This window comes from Tamandua tetradactyla, chromosome 10 (assembly GCF_023851605.1).
Source record: "Tamandua tetradactyla isolate mTamTet1 chromosome 10, mTamTet1.pri, whole genome shotgun sequence".
NCBI classification, from domain to species: Eukaryota; Metazoa; Chordata; class Mammalia; order Pilosa; family Myrmecophagidae; genus Tamandua; species Tamandua tetradactyla.
Window position 1 is genome coordinate 73,060,566 of NC_135336.1, and position 21,118 is coordinate 73,081,683.

At 37.9% G+C, this 21,118-nt stretch overlaps 1 pseudogene; it reads right to left on the reverse strand.

Moving 5' to 3' along the window:
- Window positions 1-17,863, reverse strand: part of LOC143647698 (protein DBF4 homolog A-like) — a 41,474-nt pseudogene extending 23,611 nt beyond the window's left edge.
- Window positions 17,864-21,118: the final 3,255 nt, after the last annotated feature.

Below are 21,118 nucleotides of genomic sequence, written 5' to 3' on the forward strand. Positions count from 1 at the left end.
AGTTTGACTGTATGCATCATGATCCTTTAAAATGTGGTTTTTTTCTTTAGATAGAAAACTCATACCAAAAAACTAACTCTAGGATGGTGCGACAGTAGCTCCGTGGCAGAATTCTCACCTGCCATGCTGGAGACCTGGGTTTGGTTCCCGGTGTCTGCCCGTGCAAAAAAAAAAAAAAAAAAAAAACTACCTCTAGGGAAATAATCACATAATCATAAAATAGCTTCAACCCAAGATTGCTCTTACCAGCTGTTATTTAAAATAAAATAAAACTGTAAATAAACCTAAATTTCATCCATGGTGGCCAGGTTAAGTAAAGTATACATGCCATGAAATACTATGCAGTCAATAAACATGACTAGCCAGACATATCTATCTTTATTATCATAGAAGGAGCAAGTTACAGAGTATTCATTAGTTCAACAAAAACATGATGAGCACCTATAATGAGTCGGTGGAAGAAATACTAATGAGGTTCCTACACACAGAAAGCCCGAATTCATGTAAAATTGTGTATGCATGTTCATGTGAACACAAACACATGCATATGTACGCACACACATCTAGTGGTAACTTCCCCAAAATATTAAAAATGGTTAACTCAGACATAAAGTGCTTTTCTCTCAGTGGCAGGGTTATAGCTGATTTTTACTTCTGTCTTTTTACATTTTTTATACTGTGTATTAGTGTGAAATTGTTTTTGCAAAAACAATACACCCATCTACAAGCACTTCTTCAAAATCTAGGACAAACACTATATGATCATAAAATATTAGCCAAATTCCCAGTTGAGTATGATTTCTCTTTCTCACAGTACTACTTTATCATTTAGTTTGTGTCATTCTTGGAGAATTTTCACGCCATTCTGAATTAGAATTAATTTTGTACTTGTTGTCTCTCCTTATAGGATTACAAGTATCTTGAGGACAGTGACAGTCTTGTGTAACTTTCTGTCACTTATAACATCTGAAATACAGTTCTTTACTTCTAGTGTGTGTCACAATAAATATTGTGTCACATTCTTAATTTCACTTACCTTCTAATTGTACTGAACATTAATCAGGGCAATTGTATTGCCATAGCTTTAGTTATAGACCATACGAAAACACAGCCTCAGGCAGCCAAGGTTTGTGCAATATAACCCCAATCTTCTAAGTACAAGTGATTGTACTAAGGGTGGGCAATTGATTCAAAGGCAGCCAATCCTTAACCTGTACAGGTCAGGAATGAAAAGATGCTCAATAGGCTATTCACAAAAGAAAAAAATATCTAAGTGGATCACAAATCTGTGAAATGGTACTTGGTCTCATACGTCATCATGAAAACACAAACTAAAACAAAGAAGAGATTTTTAACCCATGAAATTGTTAAAAGAAAAATAATAATAGTAATAAAAGCGTGGTGGGCAGTGCAACAGTGGCTCAGTAGGAGAATTCTCACCTGCCATGCCAGAGACCTAGGTTCGATTCCCAGAGCCTACCCATGCCAAAAAAAAAAAAGAGTGGCAATGTCCAGTGTTGGAAAGAATAAAGGGAAATGGTTACTTCCATACCCATTGGTGGGAATGTAAATTTTTACCCCTTTTTTAGAAGGTAATATAAAAGTATCTATTGACATTTATATTGTCCTTCCCTTTTGAAAGAGTTATTCCACTGCAGGGGTACAACTTGCAAAAATGTTTCTATGTGCAGAAAGATGGATTGAGGCTGTCTGTTGTAATATTCACAAGAAAAACACTTGAAACATTTCCATCATTTGGAAAGAATGGTTAAATGAACTCTGCTATGTCCATGCTTTAGCAAAAGAGGCAGGGAATGAATAAAGTTCATAAAGGCAAGCCATCCTCCTTGCCATAATCCAAGTCCTATGCAATCTGGCCCCTGCCTCTCTGAACTCATCCTATCATTCTCTTGCTCACTCTGTTTTGAAAATCACAGGCACTTTTTTGCACTTGCTTGTGCCTGTGTTTGAATTATTCTTCCTCCAGATAGTCTCCTTACTGTTTCATTCACTCCAGAATCTTCGCTTAAACATCACCCTCACAGAGGTCTTTCCTGACCATTCAGACTTTACATTACCCCTCACTATACTGTACTCTTTGTTTTTCTTCATGGACTTTATCACCTCTTGACATGATATTAAATATCAAGTTGCAGTTTTAAAATAATCCATTTCTTCCCCTAGGCCAAAACTTCTTTATAAGAATGCAAGTATCTTAAGAACAGTGACACCATCCTGTGTAACTTTCTGTTGCTTATAATGTCTAAAATAGAGCTCAAGACAATCCTCCGAGCATCTCAGGTGAGGATTTTTACCTGTTGATTATTACCAAATGCCCAGCATTGAGCACAATGTCTTATAATTAATAAATCTATGCTCATTTGATTAATTATTTTAAAGGTATGTGATAAAACTATATGTATTAGCATGAAAAAATATCTAAGATATCTTGATGATGCTGAAAGAATATAAATGGTAGGGTCTCAATTATGTTAAAATGCATGTGTATATATGTGTTTGGGTGTGGGAATTGACATAAATGGCTATAAATATCTAGACAAGAAATAAATTATACATGTCAAACTGTGAAGGGTAGTGTCTCAGCTAAGCTACCTCTGCAAAGCGGAGTGTCAATGAAGGCAGAGAAAGGGAGCTTTCACATTTTACTCTACGTGCTTCTATATTCATTTAATGTCTTTAGGAAAACACACATATACTTCTCATCAAACCAAAAACCAAAAACAAAACTGGTGAATAATAGTAATAGGTAATATCTTTGAGCTCTTGTCTTATGACAAGCATTATTTTGAGCATCATAGATAAATTAACCCATTTCATCGCCACAAAAACCCTTGAGGATATATTTAAGTGTCAGAACCAGAGAAAGAGAGAAGAAAGAAAGGACAGAAAAAAGGTTGGAGGGAGAAAGGATTCAATCAATCGTTGCACAGACTTAATTCGAGAAAAGAAAGATGATTCAAGCTGCTAATGCCTGCTACACAAATTGCAAGTTATTTGAAAATAATAAAGGCAAGGAAGCTATCCCCTCCTGCCGTGTGGTCTCAGTCCTTCCAGAATTCTCAAGATTCTTTGGCCGGATGGTTCAAAATTTCTGGATGTTTATTCATTTTTCCTTACAAAAGAACCTGCCACACACATTTACATGAATAAGGCTCTGTTCTTAGCCTAAATCACATAAATTCCATAATGGAATGAATGCCATGTGTCAGAAAAGCTCAGATATGGCAGATTCTCTAAAACAGTGTTAAAAAGGAGAAATAATCAAATCAAGCCCAATATTAGTCAGCAATGCATGAAAATTTTATATCTTCCAAGGGATCATCAAAACAATCTATGTGTTTATTCTGCAGTGTCTATTTTTAGTTGTGCACTGATTTTCTTTTCTTTCTTTCCTATGCTTATCTGACTGGTCACTTTTTTGCATTTAGTATTGCAAAATTAGCTGTAGCCTAATTCTTGCTCAATGAATTCAAGGTAAATTACATGAAAAAAAGGCACAAAAGAACAACGAGAATAATATAAGGGAAGATATTATAAGAACCGATGTGCCTCGTGTTAAATTAAAATGCTTCTTTCTTCTGAACTTTCTTATTCAAGTTGTCAGTGCATCATGGCAGATTACATTGTGCACTATATTTTATTTCCTTTAATGCTTCTCCACATAATGGAGGAGAGATTATGGGTAAGCATTTCAGATAGACATGGCATGTCTTTATTTAAATTAATAGATAATTTATTTCTATAATGCTCGTATGGAATCATACCTGCAATCCTCCTATCATGGAATTTTATCAACTTTAAAGTTTCATTTGGGATCTGAGACTGATCATTGTAATCATCTTTATTACTCATCATAGTCTTCTAGTTAAAAATACTGCCTTACGTTTCCCCTTAAATGAACCCTAGACACATTCGTGGAGTCCGGCCGCTGGTGTCGTATTACAGAGGACACAAGTTCATTAACAATGTCAAGATTGCCTTGTAGTTTTTCTGTCTCAGAGAATGAGTTTTATCAGTTGTAATCAGGATTATATCTGTGTACCCATGATCACAAACACACACTGGCAAAGCTTGCTTTCAACATTCTCTATATAAAGAGTCCACACGTAAAGAACTGCTCTTTTAAAAGCAAAATAAAATAATTTAAAAAGAAGGTACCACACCTCACTTGTAGATTTTGTTCCTTCCTCTGAAAGAGACTGAAAGTGTAGGTCACACGGTTCTATTAAAGCACGTTCTTTTTACACTTAGGCAAAGATATGATTTAAGAGTGTGTCCATCATTACAGTTGTGCCTTTTATGCTGTGAGCTATTGAAATATGAATACATACTAATTCTTTGTAACTGCTATATTGTAAATCAAATACGCCACTTAGAAAATGACCCTTAGTCTTCATTTCTGTTTCTTACTAAAGAAAGATTATGAGCTATTTGTGGGTACAAGAAGTAAAAGTAGAAGGCTTTGGGAAAAATACTTTAACCTATCACTCCCGTAAGGCAGTTTTCATTGTTTGAAGCTCTGTCCATGTATTGCAACTAACAACTAGCCAAGAGATGAAAATTACAGTCAAATGGGTTTTTATGACATTTATAATTTTAGTACTTCTATAGGAAACTAAGTAATGGATGTGAATGATTTTTTTCCCCACTAAATTCACATGTTGTTTTGATGATGGGTAATTAGAAACAAAAATTCATTAAAAATCAAGTGAGCATACAAAGGGATGATTTGTAAAGATAATTCCTCTTGGAAAAAATTAAATTTAGCTATAACATTCAAAATTTAATTCAGTCCAACCATAATAATAACATGCCCATCTCCTGAATATTTTCTATGTATTGGACATTCATGAGAATTTATCACCCCTGGCTACTTCAGGGCTGAAAATCCATTGGATTCAGCAATAAGGAAGTCATTGTTATGTTTGCCAAGATTTGTTTCAGAGCAGTGAGGTTGGAAGCCAGATCTGAGAAGAAATGACAGAGAAGGAAGGAGAAACCACTTATATGGAAATGAGATTGCTCATGCAAGTGAATAGAGAGATCTAGCAGAAGTTAATTGGAAATGTGGACTTAAGGAGGAAAATTTTTAATGATGTGGATAACTGAATATATATAAATAAAACCTAGAGCAGCACATTGAAGGCACAGAAAACAGTTGAGATAATCTATTGAGGCCACTGATAGAGGTCAGCTGAGAAGTCCGAAAAAAGAGGAGGGAAAGATATTCCTTCTGCGTTCTTTGGATATCCAATAGGAACCTCAAACTCAGCATTTCCTCCCTATATTAGTTAGGGTTATCTAGAGAAATAGAATCAGCAGGCGATATCCATAGATATAAAATTTATAAAAGTGCCTCACCTAACTGTAGGAATGTAGACTCCAAGGTCCTAGGGCAAGCTGCAAGCTGGTAACTTTGATGAAGTTCTTCAATGAACTCTCAGGAGAGGCTGGCTGGACAACCAAGGGAATGGAACAGTCCAAAATCAACAGGGCAGGCTGTGAAGCTGGCAACTCCAATGAAAGGCCTGGATGAACTCCATAGGAGAAAATCACTGGCTGAATCAGGAAGAGTGACTGTCTCTTCTGAATCCTCCTTAACAGCCTCTGGTGATTAGATTAAGCATCATTCATTGCAGAAGACACTCCCCTTGGCTGATTACAAACACAGACAGCTGTAGATACAGCCAACGCAATCATGATTTAAGTCCATGAAATGTCCTCATAGCAACAGACAGGCCAGTGCTTGCCCAACCAGATGACCAAACACCACCACCTGGCCAAGTTGACACATGAACTTAAGTATGACACTCCCCTACACCAATCTGGTCCTTTGCCTCTGCTTTCTCTCTTAATAAATGGCATCATTGTCTACCTAGGTTCCCAAACCAAAAATCTGAACACAGGACTGAATCATGTCTTTTCTTTATCTTCTAATCCTATAACCGAGTTCTGCCAATTTTCTTTTCAAAATGTAGGTTATTTTTTTATGAAGCTTTTTCTTTGACTATCAAAGTCCAAGTTAGATTCCCTATTGTATTAGTCAGGATCCTAATATAAAAACAGAAACTACTCTAGATATTTCAGGAAAGAAAAATTTTAAAGGGAATACATTATACAGAGGAAGAAAGAATTGAAGCAAGTAAGAGAATAACAAAATCATCTCGAGTTTGAGGGACAACTCAAAGGTGTGGGATTACCAGAATAAGAGATGTACTGGTTAATTTTTAACATAAACACTCTGTTTGCCAATTTCCAGGTGTAAATAACCTTCTGTGGCAGTTAGGTTCAGGTCTCAACTTGGCCAGGTGATGGTGCATAGTTCTGTTGCTGTGAACCTGAATCATTAGCATGTGAAACTCATCTATGGCTGATTACATCTGCAGTCTCTAAGGGGAGTGCCTTCCTCAATGAGTGATATTTAACTTAATTCATGGGAAACTTAAAAGAGCTCAATGCAGCACTGCCCAAGCAGCTCAGCATACCTAATCTCAGCACTCACAGACCTTTGGAGATACAGAAAGGAATCACCCCAGAAAAACTGTTGGAACCCAGAAAGTGGGAGAGAAGACCAGAAGAGATTGCCCTGTGCCTTCGCATGTAAGAGAGAACCTCAGATGAAAGTTAGCTGCCTTTCCTTTGAAGAACTACACATTTTTAACTAAGTAAATCCCCTTTTATTAAAAACCAATCTATCTCTGATGTGTTGCATTCTGGCAATTTTGGCAGACTAGAACACCTTCCTTTACTGATTTCAAGCTACCAATTTGTCACTAAATGCAGAGTTTAGTAGTGATGCACAGAATCTACTCTCATGAGCTAGTCTCTGGCACACCAGAAACCAGAAGGTGGTTCTGTCAAGCAAATGCTTGACTTGGAAGAGAGGCAGCAATTTCCAAAAATGCTGTCTGAGTAGGGCAGGGAAAAAGATTCCTTGGTTTTCCAATTCTTCCAACTTCCAGTCTCTCTTCAGTGCCCCCTGTCTTTGTGTGATGGTTAGGTTCTGGTGTCAAGTTGGCCAGGTGATGATGCCCAGTTGTCTGGTCAGGCAAGCACTGGCCTGACTGCTGTTGCAGGGTTATTTCATCACTAACTGATAAGCCAGAAACATCAGTCAGTGATTGCAGCTGTGGCTGATTACATCCAATCAATTAAGGGTGCGCCCCCGCCCCCAAACAAGATAATATAATCAATTGGATTTGGTCCAAGCAGTTGAAGAATTTTAAGGAAAAAAAGAGAATTTTCACTGCTTCTTCAGCTAGGAGCCTCTCATGTGGAGTTCATTGTGACCTTTCATCAGAGTTGCCAGCTTCACAGCCTGCCTTACAGATTTTGGTCTCCTCCATTCCATGATTGCCTGAAACACCTTTAAAAATCTCATATTTACAGATGTCTCCTATTAGTTCTGTTTCTCTAGAGAACCCTGACTAATACACTTGACTTGCCAGGATGCTATGACAAATGCCTCAATGTGTTGACTTACCAATAGGAATTTATTGCCTTATGGTTTTGAAGGCTAGGAGTCAAAATTTAAGGCATCTACAAAGCTATATTTTCTCCTCAAAGTCTGTAGCATTCTGATACTGGCCTTTAGTAATCCTTGGGATTCCTCGGTTTGCATCTCTGTTTCTCATCATATGATGACTGCTGTCTCCTATGTCTTCCGGTTTCTGCTAACATCTGGCTTCTCTTTGTGGCCTTCTCTAACGTCTCTTTATAAGGCCAGTAATACAGAGAAGACCCACCCTGATTCAGTTGGACTAAAAATAACATCTTCAAAAGGTCCTAATTACAGTGGGTTCACATCCACAGGGAGGCAGATTAAGATTATGAACATGTCTTTTGTCGGGGTTCGTAATTCCATCTGCCACCCCTCTCTTTGGCCAAACTCAGTGAAAATATAGTTGAGTCCAGGAAATGCAGTCTAAAAATTCAGATGCTCTGAGATACAGAGCAGAGCAGGAGAAAAGCAAGAAATACATCCAAGAATAGATCAGCAAAAGATTAAATGCTTCTGGGACATCTCTACCTCCATTAAAGCTCATCAACAAGTTCTACAAGGACAGAGACAGCTCCCTAGCCCAGAGCCTAGCATTCAAAAAGCATCAATAAATACTGCGCAGAATAAATGAGTATTTACTAGTAAATATAATGGCAATATTTAATTATCATAATTTGTATATGTGACGCTGTCGATTCACTACATTTATTGATATGTTGGAGTTATACATGGCAAGATAGTATATAAAGGTCTTATGTGGCTTGATTTTTTAGACATTTTATATTGTGAAATATAACATATATACAAAAAAGCAATAAATTTCAAAATACATTGTACTATGATCTCAGAATTTGGCATGGGTTACAGTTCCACAATTTTAGTTTTTGCCTTCTAGTTGCTCCAAGACACTGGAGGCTGATAGAAATATCAATATAATGATTCTGCAGCAATACTCATTTGTTAAAGCTTTTCTTCTCTGTCATAACTTTTCCTTCCCCTTTGATCCTTTCCCAATCTCTAGAGGGATGTTGCTTGATTTTTAAAAATTCCCATTTATTCCTAAAACTTTTGATCCCAGCTCAGACAGCGTAATACAATGCTTTATCTGTTTATAGTAAAACAGTGAAATAGAGTGTGCATTATGACATAGAATTTTTCCATCTGGTAAATACAAATTTTAGTTCATATATATTGAATAGTATCTTTAAAATTGAAATTTATTCTTTTAACTTAGTAATAGTTTCAAAAATAAGCAATGAATTAAAAAAATAAAACATTACATCAGTGTCATCACTTAGTTACTGCCCAAATTGTAGTTTTATGAGAAATTTCTATTTTCTTAAAATTTGATAAGTTCAAACTACTAGGTAGCTATAAAAACAATTCAATGACTAGATGAGCTTTCATCCTATCCATTTTGTATTGATTTAATTTTATTTTTAATTTTTTTAAAGTTCCATAAAAGAAATTGTTTGCTTGACTGCATTTTCTTTCTAGCCATTATTATAATTAATAAGCTGCTTGTGACACTTGATTATTATTGAAAAGAACTGTCATATGTGGGTGGATATTTAAAAAATGAGATGCTCCAATGTCAAGTTCAGCAGGTACACCTGCTGCCACCACCCAATCTGATCCACTGCCCTCTCTCACTATATCCCCCACCTCCTATCCAGGCTTCTTCCCACTTGAGCCCTCTTGTAATGTGTTTTCCATACAGCTTCCAGAATGGTTTTCAAAATATAGGTCTGATGGTACCCATTCACTTTTCTTTAAATCTTTCCATGGCTTACCCCTACTGTTAAGATAAAAACAAATCTCTGTAGCATTGCCCTCAAGAAACTGCAAAGTTCATCCCTGTGGAGCAAGTTACTATACAGCATCAAGGAAACATAGGCTCAGACACAGCAGAGATTCTCCACAAATGTCCACCTTATTACTTACACAGCACAAGAAGTCCAAAAGAGGTGGCACCCCATGGAGGCCAGCTGCTCGGGTCAGTGTGAGGGGTTGGCAGTCCACTTGACCCATCTTGCATCAGACACAAGGGATATCAGTGCTTCCTGAGGCACGGGTATTTATACCTCCCAGGAGGCCCTGCCACTGTGAAAAAACACCTCAAGCAACCTTTGGCAAGAGTTCCTGCCCAGATAAGCAGGCGGAGCTGCTTTTTCCCAGTTTCAGGTTCATTATACCTAATATTACCTCCAGGCTGAGGAATAAAAACACAGTCAACTATTTGCACACACAAAAAAGGTGGGGGTGGAGGAGGGCTGAGAGATGGCTGCAGAGTAAATCTGCGACTTCTCCAGCATCTCCTTACCCATCTCTCTAGCTTTATCGCTCAACTTACCCTGGTTGCTCTCTCTGATTCAGTCACACAGGCCCTCATGCTCAGACTCTTGTATTTCTATGCTCCTCTCCACAAGGCCTTTGACTTGCCTCTCTGTGATTTGACTAGTTAATTTTTACTGCTTCTTCAGAGCTTCACTTAATTGTCAACTCTACAAAGGTGTCTTTCTTGGACCCCCTTGGTTAGAAAAAATCCAACAATTACAGCTGCCATTTTACTGGTGTCAAACATTTACTGATTAATGATTGCCTCTCCTGCTCATCATAGTATCTCTAGTACTTGGCACATGAAAGAATGAAAGAGAAGGAAAAAACTGTAAGGAAAGAAGAGAGAGGAGAGAGAAAGGAAATAAGAGAGAAAAGAGGGATGGAGAGAAGGAAGGGGAAAATTTTGACAGATATTTTATAAAAAGATCTGGACAATTAGATAAAATGTGAACTGCCAGGTACTAGAATGGAGGTCATTTGAAAACTGAATTTTTAAGCACATTGACTATAAATCTTTGTTCTAGTTTGCTAGCTGCAGGAATACAATATACCAGAAACAGAACAGCTTTTAAAAGGGGAGTTTAATAAGTTGCAAGTTTACAGTTCCAAGGCTGAGAAGATGTCCCAATTAAAATAAGTCCATAGAAATGTCCAATCTAAGGCATCCATGGAAAGATACCTTGGTTCAAGAAGGCTGATGAAGTTCAGGGTTTCTCTCTCAAGTGAGAAGGCACATGGCAAACACAGTCAGGGCTTTTCTTTCAGCTAGAAGGGCACATGGTTAACATGGCATCATCTGCTAACTTTCTCTCCTGGCTTCCTGTTTCATGAAGCTCCCCAGGAGGCATTTTCCTTCTTCATCTCCAAAGCACTGGCTGATGGACTCTGTTTCGTGGTGATGCAACATTCTCTGCTCTCTCTGACTCTCTCATTCTCCAAAATGTTTCCTCTTTTATAGGACTTCAGAAACTAATCAAGACCCACCCAAATGGGTGGAGACATGCCTCTACCTGATCCATTTTAACAACCACCCTTGATTAAATCACATCTCCGGGGAGATGATCTAATTACGGTTTCAAACATACAATACTGAATAGGGATTAGAAGAAATGCCTGTCTTTACAAAATGGAATTAGGATTAAAACATGCTTTTCTAGGGTCCATACAATATTTCAAATCAGCACAATCTTCCATGAAGTATTTAGGGAAGGTTAATTTACAATTAATTTTTACTTAGTAAAATCTGGCATACAAATTACTTTTCCAATAATTACTTTGTAAGGTCCTAATTATAAAGTGACTGTCAAAAAAGTGCAAGAAACACTAAAACAAAGTAGAAGTTAAATGACCAACTGGAAAATTTCCAACTTTTTTTACAGAAGAAGTGTTAATATTTTCAATATAAGTGACCTTCTGAGGGTGCATGGGTGGTTCAGTGGTAGAATGATCACCTTTCATGGGGAGACCCGTGTTTGATTCCTGGAACATGTAACCCCCCCCAAAGAAAGAACGAAAGACCTCAAAAAATGAGAAGAAATAGACTAACAGCCCTGCAGAAATATGAATAAAAGATAACGAAGAAAGAATTCACAAATAACTGAGAAAACATACTCAGTTGTATCTATAATAAGAAAATGCAGTTGAAACTACATGTATGAGATTAGCAAAAATCCAAAAGTTTGACCGCATACTCTGTTGGAGTCACCATAGAGAAATAGGCTGTCTTAAACTTTGTTGGCCTTTGCCTGGGTTTCCCCTAAAACAAAGTCCCAGATAAAACACGCTTCAGGTATGGATTAATCAGAAATATGACAGAAGAGGGTTAGTTAACAGGGAAAAAGGGAAGGTCATTACAAAGATGCATTGTTGAGTTGGCCACCACAAAAGGTTGCTCAATCAGAGCCACTTTCTGAGAAGCCTAATGGAATGAATATCAGAAGCAAACTGTGCTAGTTTGAAAAGATGTATGTCCCCTAGAAAAGCCATGTTTTAATCTAAATCCCATTCCGTAAAGGCAGAATAATCCCTATTCAATACTGTATGTTTGAAATTGTAATCAGATCATCTCCCTGGAGATGTGATTGAATCAAGAGTGGCTGTTAAACTGGATTAGGTGACAACATGTCCCCACCCATTTGGGCAGGTCTTAATAAGTTTCTGGAGTCCTATAAAAGAGGAAACATTGTGGAGAATGAAAGAGATTCAGAGAGAACAGAGCAGAACAACATAGCCATGAGAAGCTGAGTCCACCAGCCAGCAACCTTTGGAGAAGAAGAAGGAACATGACTCCTAGGGAGCTTCATGAAACAGGAAGCCAGGAGAAGAAGCAAGCAGATGACGCCTTGTTCATCATGTGCCCTTCCAGATGAGAGAGAAACTCTGACTGTGTTTGCCACGTGACCTTCCACTTGAGAGAGAAACTCTGAACTTCATCAGCCTTCTTGTTTCAAGGTACCTTCCCTGGATGCCTTTGATCAGATATTTCTATAGACTTGTTTTAACTGGGACATTTTTTCAGCCTTAGAACTGTAAATTAGCAAATTAAGCAAAGGGTGTCCCATAGACATTACCTCTCACCATTTTTAGGTAGAACTTACACTGGGTGCACCAGGGTTCTGCATTTGCCCCCTTTCTCAGTATTCTTCTGAGCATCAAAGATGCTCCAGGGCAGGAAGTAAGGGGCACACCTGACATACCTGAGCCCAATGCCCTGTTAGGTTATCCTGTGAGGAGTTGTCCAGCCAAGGGAGAACTAGTTCCTGCTTCTGTGACCGGACAAAGAGGTGAGGCTGGGAGAATTTGATGTGGTGTTCAGCGGTGTAAGCTGTCCCATGAAAAAGGGTTTTTTTTTTAAGACTTATTGGTGAGTTTTAGGATTTACCTTTGATTTGATACAGTGAAATGAATTATATGACTACTTTCATAAATTTTAGTATTAAATAGCCAAAACATCAAAAGAGTAATTTTATATTAGTAACCTTACCAAGAGATTCTTCCTCAGGAAAGAGCAGTACATATTAAAGCAAGAAATTTATATTAAGGCTGCTAAGAGTTCAAATATGTACCAATTTCTAAGTATAGGCCAAGTTATATATGTTTTTCAGTGAAGCAGTCCTAAATATTTAGTAGTAAAATTCATGGAATAAGGGGAAACATCTTAAATCTGTGTATCTATATAAATATACATATAATATAAGACAATGTAATATAGTATAATATAGTGTAATATATATGTATATACATATATAGATTGATTTTGAAAACTTTGTTAATATAGAAAGAAGGAAAGTAAGCTGGCACACCGCATGCTCTGTAAGCAGTTATAGAGGCAATGGATAGGACAGCCAAGGGCTCATTTTGAAGTACTGATTATTTCTCTATGCCAGACAGAAGTGGGAATCAAAATGATTTACTCTAAGAACTTTGACTGCATTACTGTGAAATCATTTACACACTGTTAAATGATTTGAATACCCATGAAGTCTATAAGTCCCCAAAGCATGTTCTAAGCATTTCCCTGCATTTCTTCCACCAAAGCCAGATATCATGTAAAGTAGTGAGTCTGGAATTCATAAGCAGATGACATTTCTATTGGCTTCAATCCTATGGGCTGGTTAAAAGGTTGAGCTATCTTGTCAAAATGGTCTTTCCACCTGTATTTGATTCCTAGTACTATTGTGACAAATTACCACAGCCTACGTGACTTAAAGCAAGATAAATTTATTCTCTCACAGTTCTAGAAGCCAGAAGTCCGAAGTCAATATTTATGCAGGACCACATTTCCTTCTGAGATTCTGGAGGGAATCTGTTCCCTTGCCTCTTCTAGCTTCTGGTGGCTGCCAGCACTCCTTGACATTCCTTGGCTTATGGCTCTATCACTCCAATCTCTGCCACCATCTTCACATCACCTTCTCCTCTATGTACGTCAAATCTCCCTGTACCTCTCTTTCTTAAGAACACTTGTGTTGGCATTTAGGGCCCACCCTTATAATCCAGGATTATTTCTTCATCTCAAGATCCTTAATTTAGTAACATCTTGAAAGACCAAATAAGGTAATATTTACGGTTCCAGAGACTAGAACTTAATATTTTTGGAGTCACCATTCAGCTCAATTCTTCACTTATAAATTGTATCTACTGAGATCCTAATTTCTGCCTTTCCTATTACTTCTATAGAACAAAAATTAAAAAGGAAATTCTACACACCTATCCCTATCGCTATCCCCACCAGAAGATTGACCATAGTTTTGTGCTCTAAGGCAGAGGTCAGCAAATTCTTCTGTAAAAGCCAGATAGCAGATGTTTTAGGATTTGTAGGCCATACAGTCTCAGTCACAACTACTCAATTCTGCCATTGCAGTGTGAAAGCCAACGGTGATATGTAAATAAATGTATTCTAGTAAATAAATAATAAAACTTGATTTATAAAAGTAGAGAATGGACCAGACTTGGCCTGTGGATCAAGGTTTGCAGATTCATGTTCTAAGCTCTAGATTTTAACTGGAGGAAGTTAAAGATATTTTTGTATCTCAGGGTCAGTGCTACAGGGTCAGTGCTGGAGCTGAGACAAGAAAAGCCATCCTGCACCCGGGAAGCAGGTGTGGAGTGAGGCCTCCCATATCCAGGGGACAGAGATGTGGCTACACCAGGAACGTATTAGTTACCTTTCACTGCGGCAACAAAACACCACGAATTTGTTATCTTACAACTTTATAGATTAGAAGTTCAACAGATGCCTCACTGGGCTTATTTTAGCCCAAGAATCTGTTTTCTTGCCTTCTCCAGCTTCTAGAGGCCATCAGCTTTCCTCAGTTTGTGCCCTCTTCTTTATCTTCAAAGCCCAGCAGCACATCACTCTGACTTGTTTCCTTCATCACGTCCTCTCTGATGCTAACTCACCTTCACTTATAAGGACCTTGTGATTGCACTGCCTATCCAGATCATCAAGGATAATCTCCCCAAGTTGCCTTGTAAGGAGACTTGTTCACAGATTCAAGGATTGGGATATGGACATATTGGAGGGGGCATTATTCTCCTACAAACACAATTTCATATTTTATATTACCTTATTGGTACGAATCAAGTCCAGAATTGTTACCTTGCTCTCATTTTTTTTTTCCAAACTTCTAAAGGGTTGAAATGGCAAAATGTGCAGTTCTTCAAAACCACCATAAAAGAGGAATTACAAATTAAAGAGGTGTTTACAGTGAATGATTGGCTTTGATGGACTGGCCTGTTTTTATTTCAGCTTCTACCCTTCTGCCTTTAAGCAACCATTTAAGACCACTGGAACTTCCAAGTGTGTTTGTGTGCCAAAGTCTTATTTGACACATCTCTTTCAGGACTTTAGAGAGGTCAGACACCACAAAGAGACAGTCCTGTCTGCAGACACTGAGACATCTTGAAAACTGCAATAGTTTTCCATACTGCTTGACTATTTCCTATCAATCCATCTCGACGGTTTATTATGCAATTTAGATTTCGTTTGCCTTTCCAAAGAAGAGAGAGCCCCCTAGTGGTTCAAATGAGCATTCTCAGTGGCCAAATGAGAACAAGGGAGAGAGCCCTTTTAATTTCTCTGTATGAACTATGAGAGTAATGAGATGGGAGGAGAAAGAGTTGAATGGCTACAATAAGTGATACAAAGAAGCATGAGTTGATGGTCCTCATACAGTATCCCTCATTGCTATATTGGTTGAAATCAAGGATTTTATGGATCTTTAGAAACATGTTAACTACTTGCCACTGATTATCATTTATGATTTATTACCATTTTCTAATTCCTGTTACTTTAGCTTATTTCTCTCCTATCTGCATTCCTTTGGGAGGATGCAAATTCCTCACATTTAACTGTCAATTCCACATACAGCATCCCATATATAATCTATATGGAAATAGTTGAGGACAAATTGTTGGTTATCATCCTTATGTTGTATTTAAAAACAGAAAAGTCAAGGAGAATTCGTTTTGCATTTCTGGCTTTGTTTCTTTTACCCTATCACAATGTCTTCTCCTTCTTCAATTCTAGTGAAGCAGCTAGAAAGATTTAAAAAAAAAATCATTCTTCATAGTCAAAACCAGTTAAAAGAAGAATACTAGCAATCCGAAATTTTCCGCATTTCGGATGTGAGATGTGGAAAATGATGGCTGAGATTTAAATTGGCCAAATTTAATAAAATCTGCCTATATTCCAATAATGTTTGAACCAATAATTCCATTCCAGACATTGTGCCAAATAGCTAATATGTTTAGGGGTCTTTGAAGATGTCAGTCGGTCAAGCCTGAGAATATATTTCTACCTCCCTGCAACTGTGCCTACCCTCTGACAGTGACCAAGTAGAGGATCTTAAGAAAGGAAGACAGATCCAGAGTCCTAGGAATGTTCCCTGAAGTGACCCCGGCAAATAGAAGAAGAAAAAAAAAGAAAAGAAAAATCTCCTATGTTCAGGGGCCTTTGTGTAACAGCTGAGCTGCTTCACGAGACTCAGAGAGAAAGGACTGAGCAACATTCATGCAAATTATCACTTATCTGAAGACTGCAGTCATTGGTTACAGAGCATTGTTTAGATGTTATGGCAATAAATCACTTTTGTGAGTTAATGTGCTGAAATGTATATTGTCCCTCAATATAAGTAATCAACACTAATGGTGTTTTTGTTCCACTTCAAACTACTAGTCCCTGGGAAATCTAGAGAACAAAATGTTTCAGTGGCGCAGTATATTTTGTGGTTCAAAAATTCCTACTTCTCCCTCTTCGATTCATATTGAGTGAATAAAAAGACAGTCTGTAAACAGAAGAGGACAGTAGAGGGAGGAGGGGCAGACTGGTTAATTAAAAACAGAAAAAAAAAAAAAGAAGAAGAAGGTAATCTGTAGTTATAGTAGTTTGAGGATAAATGCTAAGCATAAAGAACTGATACTTTCTGTGGAGCAACTTGCTGTATGGTGCATCTTGAGAACACAGGCTTAGGCACAGCACAGACTTTTAGCAAATGGCCGCTTTATTACTGACACAGCACAAAGGGTTCAGAGAAGCAGGGGAAGAGGACCTATTGTGGTGTTTCTCCCCAGAAGGTCAGCTGCTCCAGGCAGTTCCATGAATGGCAGCTCCATACACCCCACTACACATTGGAGAAGAGAAATAAATCTGGGCTGCTTGTGGAGTGTTTATCTACCCCATGGGGGAGCGGCCCTGCCATTGAGAGTTCCTGCCCTGATAAGCATCTGGGGCTGCTTGTTCCCCATTTCTGGGTTCAAGGTATAGTTGGGCCTTTTCATTAGACCTGACATCTCCCCAGGGCTGTGGAATGGAAACAGACTGAAACATCTGTACACAATAGAAAATGAGGCCCTGGATAGGCAAAGGATAGGTGATAGCCCCTAGCAGTGTCTGTGTCTTCCCCAAAACTCTCCCATATTTGGGCTATGTTATTAGTTAATCATATAGCCATTTCTCATGATTCACATTAACCTTTGAAGTATTGTGTCTAAAATGTTTGCTTCTTCCCTATTGTTTTAGTAATAAAATAGCAGCTTTATAATAAAATTCTCGATACCCTCAAAGTCTATAAGGCAAGACTGGCACACAAAAGCTACCAGGGAAGATTCTAAATTATAGAAGGGCATAAACGGCCCTTTCCACCCAAACGAAGGATCATGAAGCTGTGGTAAGGTTGCTAGACTTCGTATCATTTATTTATTTAACAAGTAATGTTGATTGTTTGCAGTGGATTTATATCATGTGAATTTAGCTAAGCTCTTCCCAGAATTCCAGATTCATGAGGGCCACAAGTGACATCTTGAGTAAGATATGAGAGGTGAAATAGCATCATCTTTTTTTTTTTTTATGCTTGGAAGAATTTTACAGGTTACCTGGCATTACTAGAACTCATGCATATTGTGCTCTTCTACACCTCACCGTGACACCATGGTGCAGATGGCTTCTTTCAGATCCTCCTTCAGCTTCTCCAACTTCTGGGCCAAGTGAATGCTTAGCGCCATGACAAAGGGCTCAAGTTTCTATCACAAATCACCCGAAACATCCATACTGGAGATGGGAAAGACTGGCAAAAGTTCAAGTCCCTCCTATGAGTTTCTGCTTGTCTTCTTGGGTTCTAGTATCTTCTTCTTAGTCTTCATTGCTTTGCCTCCATATTTCTTCTCTGAATGTCTGTCTGCCTGGCCTCTGACTCCAGATCTGGATGCAAAGACTTTCATGGATTGTTTAATCAGTTCCCACAATTGCATACAGTCAATGATCTATAATCAACTCCTTATAATCTATCACTCCTAGTGGTTCTATTTTTCTAAGTGAACCCCCACCAATACACTGACCACCACATACCTAGCACTATAATTGGTAGTTGGGATAAAAAAAGGAAAAAAATAGAATGTCAATCTACTGAAGGAGACACACAAGTAAGTAGGAAATTATAATCGAATGTTAAAAATGCTGCATGCAGCTATAAGGTGTTACGGAAACCATATGAGAAGTATATAACACAGTTCTTGGATTGTGGAATCAGGTAAAATGGTTACATAACATAACATATTATTCAAACTGGAGTGCTTTTGAGAGCGAAAGGGTGCATTAAAAATAATTAACAGGCATACAAATTTTAAAAAGTAATAATTAACAGGCACTAATTGATCTTCATCAGGCATAATCTAAAACTATGTTTCCCAGGGAAACCAGCACACATAGTTACCTCATTCAGAGAAGATCTCTCAGGGGAAATGATATCCAAGCTGAGACCTAAAATAGAACTTAAAGTTAAGGAGACAAGGATGACAGACAGGGTCGGGTACTACAGACAGTCAGGCAGAGAGAACATAATGAAGAAAATACACCCAGCAGAACATTAAGCTGCAGAAACTGTAGCATGTTTAGGAAACTACGAGCGATTCTACACAGTCAGAGTTTGCAAGAGCAAGAGGTAGGCAAGATTCAGAGGATGAAGGGCTTTTTCAAGGGTTTGGACTTGGTTCAAAGCTCCCACTTGACAAAGATGGGACAATTTGGGTGCCAAAAATGATACTAACTACAACAGATTGAAATACATTGAATGTGTTTCAGTCTAGAAATCTATAATGATATTTTAATAGAAGAAATAAAGCCAATTGGTTGAGATTAAAGAATTCTAGGAAACTAGCTCATTATTTTGAAAATGGTTAAATAATGGGAAAGAATTAACCATTTATCTTTCCTTTCCTATATGATTGTACCAAAAGGAAACCAATACTAGATGAGGGGAAGAATAAATGAGGAAGGAATGAAATAACTACATCACCATTTTGCAACCTGTATGTGTTAATGGAGGGAGGTATTGATCAGCAATATAACATCACAAAAGAGAGAAAAGTAGATATTATGAACCTCCTGATGGAAGAACATATGCCATATATGAATTTGTTTTGCTAAAAGAAAATGGACCTGAAGCTAATCAAACCTCCAGACCAATAACTAATATATGGAAAATCTAGAAAAACATGGGTTACAATCAGCAAAATTGATAGGACAAGGGGCTTGCCTTCCTTAACAAATAAGTTACAAGAAATCAAAAACAAATGGAGGAGGAGTATAGATTAGAAGAGTCTTTGATGGCATACCAACCAATCATCATGCATAATTCTTATTTGTATACTAGTTCTAAGAAATATACTGTAAACAAAAATCGTGCTTCTTACACCACAATTGGAACCTAAATAATGATTAGATATTTGGTAACTAAATATTTTTAGTTTGCAGATGTATGAGGCACCAAAAGAGATAACTTTGGGGGTCAGTTGGATAAATAAGTCCAAAGTTCTGGATAAATACCTGGGATAGGATATAAATGTTGGAATCGTCTCTGGGTGTTTGCTGTATATTTGGGAGTTGATGAGACACTAAGCATGGCTTGTTAACCTTGGTATTATTGAGATTTGGGGCCAGACAATTCTTTGTTATGGGACTGTGTTATGTATTGTAGAGTATTTAACATCATCACTAGTCTCTACACAACTAGATTCCATTAGGATTTTCCCTCCCAGTTGTCACAACCAAAGATGTCACCAGACTTACTAACAGCTCTCTGGGGGGCAAAATGGACCTTTGTTGAGAACCATTAGTGTAGAGTGAAAGAGAAGAGGGGAGAGAATGAAGCTTCTAAGAATCATACAGATCTGTGATTAAATTACAACTGCATCATTACTAATTGTGAGCATTTCCACAGGCCTCAGTTTTCTCATCTGCAAAATGGAAATGTCATCGCCTATTTATAACTAGTGGTGGCAATTATCTACTATAGAAGACACATCTTAAAATTAGAATATTTGTGAAGTGCATCTCTGATAAATGCTTCCATCCCCTTCCCTTTTCCCTCAAAGGCCTTGGTCCAGTCTAGTACTATGTAACTTCCAAAATTATTTTTCTCTCTTACGGCCCCAAATTCTGAATCTCTGACTCTGTAGCTATGGCGCTGAGACAATCCTGCTTCTGTAAAGTGCCTAATGATTCCCCTAGAAACTGAATGTGCATTTCTACTTTCACTCCCTGCCTTACACTCCCCGTGAAAGTGCTTTGTAGTAAGAGTGACTAGTAGATAATCGCAAACAACAAAGGCAAGATGTTGCTCTCCTCAGAGTCCAGGAGACAGCTTGGTCTTGCTGGAGGTTCTCATAGCAAAAACTAAAGAAATATTTATATTCTCAGTAAATGAAAAAGGTTTGGAGAGAGACAAGTCACTCTGCCATAAATGAGACTCAGTTTCTTATTTAGGCTTTGAGAGAAGTGTCTGAAGTTTAAGCTTTAGCTCTTCGTACCCAACTTGATTTCCTTTGATCAGTCATTAACTCCTGACCCAAGAAAATCATTTTAGAAAGTAGGATAACACCTCTCCACCATCTGAAACAGGTCAAACCTGCATGGTTTGGTTGAGTACCTAAACCAAGTCTTCAAAGAGAACAAATGGCAAACTTGCAATTCAGACATGCTGCCATTGGGAACTGTTCGGCACCTTTGGGATCTAGTCATGTTTTCTTTGTTAAACAGTTTGTACATTTACCTGGTAATCTAAACAGTATTTAAAACCTTGTTTCTATGGAGCAATATATTTTGAGTTTATAGGATTCTAGGAAAATGCATTTCCTAGTTCTGCACAGCACCTTGAGCCAGCTGACCAGAAAGGCACTTCACCCAGCAACCTCAAAGAATATTTTTTGTGGGGGAGGGGAGTGCATGGTCCAGGAATCAAGCCTGGGTCTCCTGCATGGAAG